This window comes from Vitis riparia, chromosome 4 (assembly GCF_004353265.1).
Source record: "Vitis riparia cultivar Riparia Gloire de Montpellier isolate 1030 chromosome 4, EGFV_Vit.rip_1.0, whole genome shotgun sequence".
Taxonomy (NCBI): Eukaryota; Viridiplantae; Streptophyta; class Magnoliopsida; order Vitales; family Vitaceae; genus Vitis; species Vitis riparia.
In genome coordinates, this window is record NC_048434.1 from 14,643,104 (window position 1) to 14,656,505 (window position 13,402).

Genomic DNA, 13,402 nt, shown 5'->3' on the forward strand with positions numbered 1-13,402 from the left:
GAAAGAAAATAGATCTTGCAATGGACTAAACATTATTTAAATATATATAGAGTCTTGCGTAGGTTTCAATATAAACTTGAATAGGATTAATTCTTAGTATAGCTCAATTCCACATATAGAATTCAAGTTCCATACTAAATTTATAGCTTTGATGATTCTTAACCCGGTCAAATATCTACACATAATGGATCAAAATGAATAACCTCACCATAAGGAAAACATTCAAAGTGATTTTAAAGAATGAATTATGTCAGATGCAAGAGAGTTATGAAGAGATCTTTGAATGGAGAGCCTTCCACCACTATCATCGACTAATTTATTTTAATAACAACACCATTTATGTATATTTACTTAGAACTTATATTTTTACTTCTAAATTGATAGCCCATATAATCAAGAACGCATATTTGCCACACATATCACTTCAATGACTACTCTAAATAAGATTTCTAGAGAATCACATAAACAGTTTGTTTATTTATTTATTTGATCTAAGAATAGACAAATATGCAAAGAGTAATGTAAATGATTGGTTCTTCTTGGTGTCTTTTCCTTAGACCTGAAACTGATTCGTCATTCTAGTCATGTATTGGATTTGGACCTGTAGGTGTTTCTCGATATATTTTAAAAGCGTTCGCTCCCATATGACCCTTTATTTTCTGATGTATTGGGTCTGCACCTCCCGAAGATTCTCGATAGATTCCATAAGCTTCACTTTTCATTGGATCCTCAATTCCATGATGTATTGGGTCAGGACCTGCAGGTGATTCTCGAAGATTTCGATGAGCTTGTGAATAGGAACACACAATGAGTGTTAGGAGGACAATAATCAATGGTTTTGGAACTTGCCCCATGGTATTACTGAAGATTAGCGAAATTTGGATTTGAGTGGAATGGTAACAAGTTTCTCTATTTATAAGGCAAATTTAAATGATAATAAAGGGATTTTTATTGAGAATATAAGTTTGGATTTTAAGATTTGGCAATTAGATGAGAAACATTAAGAATTAGATCTAAGAATTCAAGTAGAGGATATCTTTGTTCTTCTACTATTTTCTTGTAATTAAATTTTAAATCCCAAAGAATCCTAAGTAATCCATTAGGATTTGGACTTCTATATAATGTAATGTTCCCACATATGAGAGATAATTTGGGAGAAAATCAAAATCTAAGTGATACTTTTCAATTAGGACCATATGATATGATAAGAAAAGAATTTTAAGGAAGATATTTGCAGGGAATTTTTTTCCTTTTTTTGCTTCAATTATGATATGCCGCTTAATTACATAACAATTGAAGATAAGAATAAAAATGTGATTTTTACAATAAATAAAATAAAATTCCATTTTTCACCATAAATTTTAAACTAGGCAATTATTTTACCTCTCACACTAGAACAAAATACAATTAGGAAAGTCCCATTTGGCAAGACATCCCCCCCCCCCCGCCCCCCCCCCCCTTTTTTCTTATTTGTTCCTCCTTGAATACTAATTACTTGATAATCATGATGAGTTATTTCTATAAATTTCGATATCTATAAGAAAGTCAAAGGAAAAATACAATATTTTTCTAATTGATATCTCGAAATTTGAATCATGGTGAATTTCATTTAAATGTTTGTTAAAATTAGGTCATGTTTGGTTGATAAAATAAGGTAATAGAAATGTGTTAGTTTTTCCTAATGTAAATCTAAAGGACTCATTTCCTTCTACCTTTTGGTGATTCATTTGTATGGGAATGGAAGTCATACATGTTGAAATTTGAAAGATGAATTTTTCAATCCATCAATACCATATGCATCAAATATTAAAATTAATATCTTATATTACAATCCAAATACCATATTAATTAAATGATATCAGTTATTATATGTATCTTTAAAAAATAATGGATTATTTTAAATCCCTCTAATGTTGCATTAATGGCACCCTTAAATATTTAATAAAATTGTAAAGCGAAAAAACAATTAAATCATTTATATTATAAATGAACAAAGAAGTGATATAGAAATTATGATTATCACACGAAAAAAGCATGCTCATTTGAAGTCGTGGCATTAGGGTTTGTTTTTTCTTTTTTGCACAAGTATTGATTAGACTTATGAAATGTTTTTATTTTTTTGTAATTCCGTGTTTCCAAATGGTAATCAACATCAATGTTGGATTTTTCTATTATTCATTTCTAAAGAAAAAAAAAACTATTTTATTTTGAAAAGACACACAATTATGGCATAGTGTTCAATTGCCTCATCCGGGATTGGTCATGTTTGATTAAGATATTGAATATAATTCCTAAAAATTTAGTAGATGTACTTAGAAATGAACTTAGTTTAATTGGAAGCAAACTTGTCTGATAAGATGTATAATTCATTACTAAAATAGTAATGATCAAGACCTAGATGAAAAGAAAGAAAATAGATCTTGTAATGGACTAAACATTATTTAAATATATATAGAGTCTTGCGTAGGTTTCAATATAAACTTGAATAGGATTAATTCTTAGTATAGCTCAATTCCACATATAGAATTCAAGTTCCATACTAAATTTATAGCTTTGATGATTCTTAACCCGGTCAAATATCTACACATAATGGATCAAAATGAATCACCTCACCATACGGAAAACATTCAAAGTGATTTTAAAGAATGAATTATGTCAGATGCAAGAGAGATATGAAGAGATCTTTGAATGGAGAGCCTCCCACCACTATCATCGACTAATTTCTTTTAATAACAACATCATTTATGTATATTTACTTAGAATTTATATTTTTACTTCTAAATTGATAGCCCATATAATCAAGAGCGCATATTTGCCACACATATCACTTCAATGACTACTCTAAATAAGATTTCTAGAGAATCACATAAACAGTTTGTTTATTTATTTATTTGATCTAAGAATAGACAAATATGCAAAGAGTAATGTAAATGATTGGTTCTTCTTAGTGTCTTTTCCTTAGACCTTAAACTGATTCGTCATTCTAGTCATGTATTGGATTTGGACCTGTAGGTGTTTCTCGATATATTTTAAAAGCGTTCGCTCCCATATGACCCTTTATTTTCTGATGTATTAGGTCTGCACCTCCCGAAGATTCTCGATAGATTCCATAAGCTTCACTTTTCATTGGATCCTCAATTCCATGATGTATTGGGTCAGGACCTGCAGGTGATTCTCGAAGATTTCGATGAGCTTGTGAATAGGAACACACAATGAGTGTTAGGAGGACAATAATCAATGGTTTTGGAACTTGCCCCATGGTGTTACTGAAGATTAACTAAATTTGGATTTGAGTGGAATGGTAACAAGTTTCTCTATTTATAAGGCAAATTTAAATGATAATAAAGGGATTTTTATTGAGAATATAAGTTTAGATTTTTAGATTTGACAATTAGATGGGAAACATTAAGAATTAGATCTAAGAATTCAAGTAGAGGATATCTTTGTTCTTCTACTATTTTCTTGTAATTAAATTTTAAATCCCAAAGAATCCTAAGTAATCCATTAGGATTTGGACTTCTATATAATGTAATGTTCCCACATATGAGAGATAATTTGGGAGAAAATCAAAATCTAAGTGATCCTTTTCAATTAAGACCATATGATATGATATGATAAGAAAAGAATTTTAGGGAAGATATTTGCAGGGAATTTTTTTCCTTTTTTTGCTTCAATTATGATATGCCGCTTAATTACATAACAATTGAAGATAAGAATAAAAATGTGATTTTTACAATAAATAAAATAAAATTCCATTTTTCACCATAAGTTTTAAACTAGGCAATTATTTTACCTCTCACACTCGAACAAAATGCAATTAGAAAGTCCCCTTTGGCAAGATATCCCTTCTTTTTTTTTTTTCATTTTTTCCTCCTTGAATACTAATTACTTGATAATCATGATGAGTTATTTCTATAAATTTTGATATCTATAAGAAAGTGAAAGGAAAAATACAATATTTTACTAATTGATATCTCGAAATTTGAATCATGGAGAATTTCATTTAAATGTTTGTTAAAATTAGGTCATGTTTGGTTAATAATATAAGGTAATAGAAATATGTTAGTTTTTCCTAATGTAAATCTAAAGGACTCATTTCCTTCTACCTTTTTGTGACCACGCTGATGCAATGAAAAAGTCTAACATCAATGAATAAATGCTTAAACAAGACTATACATCACATAAACTAATCAAAGAAAAACTAAACTAACAGACTAGACAAATGCTGACCAAGGCTCCAAGTCTGAGATGTAAGCAAAACAAGACACAACATATCAATTATCAACATGAAAAAATCATCACAAATATATCAACAACCTAATAGACCCTGCCGTCATGGAAAATGTTGAACCTAATGTCCAAAGGCATGTGAAAACTCAACCAAAAAGCTCAAGACTAATCTACATCCTCCTCTGATCAAAAGAAATGGATAAAGCCATGTAGGATGATAAAATTTGTGGGCTCAAAAGATATGAGACTCTGACAAGATGGATGCAAGCATAATGGTGCTGAATGTGGGATGTATGAGTGTGTAACAAGGAAAGTGGGTATCTAAGTCGAACCAAGTATGTTGAGAAGTCTGAACCTAAAGTGTCAACGACTCTATGATCCATCAAAAGCAGCGATCATAAATAGGAGGTGGAGTCTCAATGTCAAAATCAACAAGGTGGCTATGCCCCAGTATGAATGCATCCCCTCAAAATGGGTAAGCCCTCAATGCAAGATAATATCCGAAAAACATGTGTCTGGCATAAACCGTCATCTCATAAAATCCATCACCGATGGATGGGCAATGCCTCAATGTAAGCAGCTCCAAAGCAAACATCGATGAGAGGAGTACAACCAATCATACATCATCTAATCAAAATGAATCTCCACTCCTCAAAGTCATCATGGTGGTGTAAAGAGAGTATCTGACCTCATCTAAAGAAATAGCATGTCCCAATATGAAAAAGATCAATCAAAGTGATATGCCTCGACAAAAATGCGCTCTGACATGATCATGCCCAGATGTAAGCTGATATCTCTAAGATCAATCACCAATGAAAGGATTATGCCCCAGTATAATGCAATCTTTGAAATGACTAAACTCCGCTGCATGCTCTCATAAGTGTCAGTGTCTTGATCCAATCATCGCAAACATCTGTCAACAATGATGAGAAGGCTATGCTCCTATAAACACATCCAATCAAAGCACCCAATCATATCTCATACCCCAATGTGAAAGGAATCTAATCACCTCCAAGGAACAGCTACGCCTCAAAAACCAACATCGACAGAGAAATATGCCCCTATGCAAAGTACACCAGATGAAATATACCAATTATGCCTCATGCTCCAATGTGAAAAATGACGTCTGATCTCCTCCGAAGGATGGCCATGACTCAAAAAAATCCAACATCGACTAAGAGAAGTATGCCCTGGCTCTGGCATGATGGCCATTTAAAAAAAATCAAACCTCGACCAAGAAAGGTGTGCCCCAATGCAATGTATCAAACAGAATGGCTGCATACCCGATAAAAAAACCCTCCGAGGTGGCTATGCCCCAGTATAGGGTCATACCACAACTCCTGACCTATCATAATCAAGATGCTCTCCAACCAATCCCAAGTATCGCCCACATGAGAGCTATCAAAACACGATGCATGATATCATGGCCTCAGGGTGGTCTTAAGACCCAGGACGTAACGTAGGCTAAGGTAATAAGGTGAAAGAAATGAAAGGAAACAAGACTCAAATACCCAATGATCATAAACCCATGTCCTCATATATGAAATGCATCATGTACAGTAAATCCCATGAGCCATGGACCTGAGGATGCCTAACGCGAATATGATGTCGATGAGGGGACGAATGGAGCAAAATGAACTGGCAATGATATGTGTAATGATGACGCGAAGAGAATATCAAACTCGAGATGGGTTGCTGTAAGAAAAAAAATAAGAAGTGAAGTGAAAATGATGAATCAGAAGCGAAAGCGAGGATAATGAAAAAAACAAATAACACAAAGAGGAGTAGTGATCAACTCAAATTAGACATGGAGTGAAGTCACATCAACAATGAACGTAATGATGGAAGGGACAATGACCCAGAGCTCCTAAGAGAAGGTCACTCATCTCGCTCTCAAAATATACAATAAGATAAATACAAAGCATGGAGGGCCTCAGAAAGCTCACATATGAACTCCTATCAACAAACATACTCAATCAAGTGACCCTCGAACATCAATATACACACTCAATGATAGAAAATAATACACACATGCATTTTTTTTCTCATTTTTTTCCTTTCTTTTCTTTTCACTTTTTTTTCCTCTTTTTCCTTTATTTTTTTTTATTTTTATTTTTACATATATACAAATGTACACACCCCGAACATGAACAAAATAAGCCCCTAAAGATGATATCAATAATGGATAGACATGCTCTCAAGTGCTAAGGTAACAAAAACTCTCTCTAACAAGATGACCTTTTAAATTGAGGAACCCTGGACCAATGTCCGGGGGATAGATAGTGGAAATGACATGACTACCCTCCATGTAATGAATTGAGGAGGATCACCACTCTGGGTGGGAGAAGATGATGCAAAGCAATCAACGGATAGAATAAAGGAGATGAGACGAATAACACAACCAACGAGATGAGATGAAATGCTATGATGCAGTGATAGGAAAATGTAATGAGAAGAACGTGCCCCTAGGTCCAAGGCTCATGAAACTCCCAAACAATGAATGCATATACTAAAGGGCCCCTATCCGGTGTGAAAAATGTGAGCAAGGCTATAAGAAAGAAAGGTTATAATGCACGTGCGAGGCTCAATGGGCTGGCAACGGACTATACATATCAAAATGGTGAAAGGGTACATGGCTAACCGAAATGAAGGCCACCCATCCTGCAACCACAGTCTCAAACATCGTGCTCTCAAACCCTTAAATGATTGATACTAAATATCAATGTCCATATGATATAACCACATCAACCCTCTAGAATCGTGCGCCGAACCATACTGCAAATTCTCCAAAATAATCTCAAAAGTAATCCTCTCAAAGCAAAGTAAATGACGATCTCATCAAGCATAACTGCTCATCACAAGCTAACTCTCATCATACAAGATCAATCTCTATACTCGTGGCAGAATAAGTGACAGTCTATCAAGTAATCGACCAATCCTCTAGTCGTAAGCCACCCAAAAATCGTAAGCCATCCCTCGCCACGCGAGATCAACCTTGGGCTCAAACTCCTCACACTCTACCTGGTCGGATCAAAGAAATTATATGCAAAGCTAGAACAACTAGGGATGGAAAAGTCATGTAATGGTCTCAAGGGTGATGCTGTGCAAAGCTTGCAATGGGTGGATGTAGTTCAAAGCAAAGTCAAGGTGTGAAAATGAGTAAGGTACTGCTCTGATCATAAGAGGATGGGTCATAGTCTCAAACTCTCTAGGTCAAATTTCTGATCCTAAGCTAATAAACTCAATATTTTCCATGATAGGTCATGCCCCAAGACCACAGTGTGCAAGTGAAAAGATGTCTCAAATCAAAAGTACAACACATCATATGACATATGGTTCTGTGGTAGCAATCTAAAACTGGATAAATGACAAAAACTCTAAAGTCATAGAGGTGTCCACTGTGAGATGGCTACAAATGTGACTAAAGAATCTTTATCAGTAATCTAGAAAATGAATGAGGTGTGAAAAACAATAAAACCCCTAAGAAAAAAAGTATGGCAAACTCAATGAGTGACAGGAAGAAACCAAAATCATACAACAAGGGGTGGTCCAATTGATACTCAAACTCGCACCGATATCTAAGCACTCTCAACTGGAGACCAAAAGATGGAGTATGGGATCCAAACTGTAACTAAAGAGGCTCTAAAGGTCCTCACATGCACCCACGTGTAGGGAAGAAAGTCCTAATCTAAGGATCTAAGGCTTAACCTATAAGGTCAAGGTGGCTCTAAAAAGAAAATTGGTGGACTTTAAAGGATTCCTAGTAGAAGCGATCGTACCCTCCGGTAGTACGTAACCCTCTGCATGCCTTCAAAGAGATGGGACGCTTCCATGCAAGGTGGTCATCACTTCAACACATGCACTACCTCGACATCCCAGAGGGGTTTCCTATGGTGAAACCTCTTGAACTCCCAATGCTCAATGGTCAACTAGAGTGCACAGTGAATGGTGTGGGTGTATCCGAAAAACCCTAGGAAACTAAAACAGAAGAGGAAACACACTGGCCGCACAAATATTCATGAAACATAGCTCAAGGCTATACAGGTCTTCAATGATCGGACTCCAATCAACATCAAAGTGTCGATTATCTCTAGAATGCTCTCAAACATCGATATAGCTCGTCGATAGACCCTACTTCTAATATCTGGCTCGGTCAAAAATAACAAGCACACAGAAGGCCTCACACTTGTAATAGTGAAAACAGGAATGAAAAGAATGATTGAAACCAAGAGAGTTGAAGGTAAGGGGATAGATGTGCGGCCCACATGGACAAGCAACATGAAATCACGCAAAATGAGGGCAATCATGCAACATGCAGTCAAGTAGAGTACAAGATATATCACTCAGGTCCACATACAAACTATGACAATCAGATGAAAAGTGATACAAACATCATGCTCGAAGACGATCAAGATAATATACAAGCAAGTGAATCAATATGTCGAATCAAATGGTATATAACAATGAATCCATACATGCAAGGTGATCAGAACAATCATGGAAAAAATCAAAATCACTATGCTAAGCAAATCAAGATAAGCAATCAATGTAATCAACATGTCAATATCTCAAACAAATATAGCAATGAAGTACTAAAGAAATAGCTACCTCAGAATCCTCAATCAAGACAAAGCAATCATCACAATCAGCATGTCAAATATATCAAACAAATATACCAATGAAGCATAAAGAAAATCACTATATCAAAGTCCTCAACCAAGATAATCAACCAACACGATCAACATGTCAATGTCCCAAGTGAAAACAAACAACCAAGCATGCATCCAATGGTATTGGGAACTCTCAATGTGCAATCAAGAGATAGGTGCCCACTAATCGACTCATCAAACGCCACATTTGCTTCATTTTAAGTTCAAACTTGACCCTCTAAACGATCCCCAGTGGAGTCGCCATTTTGTGGACCCCGCATTTCGGCTCATGCGTTTTCCACTCAATGGCAAGCTCGATTTTTATTTGAAAATGATTTTATTTATTAAAAAAATGACTTGGAGTCACCACTTATTTTTGTTTTATTTTTAAAAGGGTAAACAAAATAAGAAAGAAAACCCTAAGTGTGACTCCTTATTTTAGAAAATGTGGTCTGTGAAAAACCGGATCGGGCTCGGGGGTCAGGTTACTTATCAGGAAGGTACGGTAGAGACCGTAGCACCCCTCTAAGTCCTTAAAGTCGGGTCTCTACTAGTAAAATGAAGCTGACGTGACAATCAATAGGGAAATCAATGGATACTCAAATCGATCATGCACATATGAGAATCAAAACATGCATAGAGAATGACCATAATGGGAATGGATGCGTACCTGGGCCACGAACAAGCAATACGCTATCATAAAAATTGGGTCAGTGTACAATAAAGAGCACAAAACATATCACATGCATCACCAAACAGAAATTAAAAATGTTCGAGGGAAAACTGGATTTTTGAAATTCATTTGAAAATTGGAGTCTTAGAGATTATTGGAAAATTAGATTTTTAGGAATTAAATGTAAGAATGAGAATTTTAGAAATTAAATTTGAAATAAATTGGAATTTTGAAGAATTACTTAGAGACGGAATTTTACACAAATGAATAAGTGAATAAATAAATGAATTGAATAATAATAATGGTGAAATAATAATGATTGGATAAATAATTGCGAAAGTTAGAGTTTTAGAAATTGGAAATTGAATTTAGAGATTGGAAATTCAAAGGATTATTTAGATATGGGATTTTAAATGTATGAATAAGTGAATGAGTGAATGAATGGAATAACAATAATAATAACAGTTGGATAAATAATTGTGAAAATTATAATTCTAGAAATTGGAAATTGAATTTAAAGATTGGAAATTCGAAGGATTATTTAGAGATAGGATTTTAAATATATAAATAAGTGAATAAGTAAATGAATGGAATAATAATAATAACGAAAATAACCATTAAACAAATGAATGTGAATAGTGGGATTTTTTAGATTGAAAATTAGATTTGGAAGTCAGATTTTTGAAGAGTTGAACTTTAATGATTGGAATTTTTAAAAGAAATAAATAAATAAATATAGAATAATAATAAATAATATTTAAACGGATGAAAGTGAATAGTGGAATTTTTTAGATTGAAAATTAAATTAGGAAGTCAAATTTTTGAATAATTGAACTTTAATGATTGGAATTTTTAAAAGGAATGAATAAATAAATAAATGGAATTATAATAATAATGACCAAAATAATATTTAAACGAACGAAAGTGAATAGGGGAATTTTTTAGATTGAAAATTAATTTTGGAAGTCAGATTTTTGAAGAATTAAACTTTAATGATTGAAATTTTTAAAAGAAACTAATAAATAAATATGGAATAATAATAATAGTGATGAAAATAATAATTAAGCGAATGAACGTGAATAGTGGAATTTTAGAGATTGGAAATTTGAAGAACTATTTAGAGATGGAATTTTAAAAATAAATAAATGAAATAATAATAATAATGAAAATAGCGACGATTAAATAAATAAATGCGGAAAATTGAGATTTTGGAAATTGAGACATTGAATTTAGAGCCTAAAAAAAATTTTAACGGTGAAAAGAATTGTGAACTTGAATTATTTAGAAGCCGAATTTTCAATAATCAATTTTTAAAGTTTGTGGGCTTTGGAAATGGGTCAAGAAAGGTGGTCATGCATAAGGGAGAGTTTAGAGAGAGAAATGGGTATGAGGGATGGTTAGGTGTGAATACGTGTATGGGAATGAGAATGAGCTTGCATGGACGGGAATGGGTTTGCAAGGATGAGAGTTTAGAGAAAGAAACGGGTATGAGGAATCATTGGGTGTGAATATGTGTATGGGAATGAGAATGGGTTTGCATGGAAATGAGAATGGGCTTGCATGGATGAGGGTTTAGAGAGAGAAATGAGTATGAGGGATGGTTGGGTGTGAATACGTGCATGGGAATGAGAATGGGTCTGCACGGGAATGAGAATGGGCTTGCATGGACGAGAATGCGTTTGCATGGATGAGGGTTTAGAGAGAGAAACGGGTATGAGGGATGGTTGGGTGTGAATATGTGCATGGGAATGAGAATGGGTTCGCATGGGAATGAGAATGGGCTTGCATGGATGAGGGTTTAGAGAGAGAAACACGTATGAGAGATGGTTGGGTGTGAATATGTGCATGGGAATGAGAATGGGCTTGCATGGACGGGAATGGGTTTGCATGGATGAGGGTTTAGAGAGAGAAACAGGTATGAGGGATGGTTGGGTGTGAATATGTGCATGGGAATGAGAATGGGTTTGCATGGGAATGAGAATGGGCTTGCATGGACGGGAATGGGTTTGCATGGATGAGAGTTTAGAGAGAGAAACGGTGGTAGGCATGGTTTTGGGTATGGTGATGGGAATGGAGTGTGGGAGAGTGGTGAGATGGAATGGGTGAGTTGGATATTAGAAGATGAAGGTATGCATGAATGGTAATGGATGAGCACGTGGTGTAGAGAGAGAAAAGGTGGTGGGCATGGTTTCGGGTATGGTGATGGGAATGTGTCCATGGGGGTGGCCATGCATGCATGATTCCCATGCATGTAGGTAGTAAATGGGTATTGGGAGAAAATGGGTATGAAGGATACAATTATGTGAGGGGATTATGGGTATGATGGTAGAAATGGAATGAGGTGGGGTGACTGTGATAGTGGGTAAGGGAGATATAGAGAGAAAGGATGGTGGTGACATGGTCAGATGGGGGGTGAGGAGTAGTGGAACGTGCATGGGTTTCATGCACACAGGAAATGAGAAATGGGTATAGAGGATGGTGGGCAGAATAGGTACGGGAAGAATGAAGCTTGGGTAGTGAGAAAAATGGCATGAAGAGTGTTGATTCTCAAGGATGAAACGGGTGGTGTGAGAAGCAAGTCCACTAACGAGAGCTTCTATTTTCACTCCATCTATAGCGCAATGGGCATTGAGTCTATGGTATGTGTTCACATGAAATGATGTTCTGATGACATTGTCTTTCTCTAAAGCTTCCTTAATAGCCTCAGTAGACCAGTGTAGGGTAAAATAATTTCTCAGAGCATTACCCTCATCATTGACTGTTCATACTTTCAACCTCCGCGTGGAGTGCTTGTTCATTCAAATGCATTGTTGGCTAAGAAATGAAAGTGACATCGGATGCCTTGTGCAAGCCATGGCTGCATAAAGGATCGGTCCCTAACACACACTGCTTTGATGAGGAATATCCCATTGATATAATATCATGATTTGATATACTCCTATTGGCTAAGCATTCCGATACTTCTCCAAGTATTTCATTTGTTGAACCACATGTCGCTGAAGCAGAGGAGTTCTATTTGGAGTGTGGAGGTTGACAACATCTTCTTCTGCTTAATGAGCAAAATTCGATGGAAGGAGCCTCGTTCTTCAGAATTAAAACAACTTTTACCCAACCAAAAGAACTTCAATAACCTTCAACACCCACAAACTGAGATTTTCTTGCATCAATACCCATGAACTGAGATTTTCTGGCAACAAAGCTCACAACCCATTTTCAGCATTCTCACAATCTAAAGAGTCGTCTCAACCCTTTTTACCCTCAATCCAAATATTTTATGCCTGCGGTGTCCAACTTTCTCAGGTGGAGGGATGTAAATTGATGTGTGATAAGGTAAGACACTAAGAACAGAGGAATATCTAAACAAAAACAAAGCATAAACTGACAAAGCAAAATAAAGCAACCCAAACCATGCTTCGTGTTTTGGTCAACAGATTTAGCTGTAGGTGGGTGAACCTGAGAGCATCTCATAATCCATGAAAACAAAGCAAGACTCCTACATAATGTATGGTAAAGCTAAAACAGAGCGACATTGCTCTCAAAACAACCCAGAGAAGTGAAGAAGATAGCAATAATGAACCCATAACTCAAACATGAACCATGAAACTAAACATATAATCAGATAATCCACAAGAACCGCTAAGAGAAAAATAATGAGACTATATACCGATAAAGTAAGTCCCGGGATCCATGGTTGCCATACCTTTCCTTTCTCCTCTCCCGAGCTCTTTGCCCTCTCTGGATGTCTTTCCTCCTGAAAATCCCTCTTTGCTCTGTTTGTAGCCGAATACCTTCCTCTCATACGCTCCTCCCCTGCAAAAGGAACCCATCGAAAAAAATCTCTGAAGCTCCC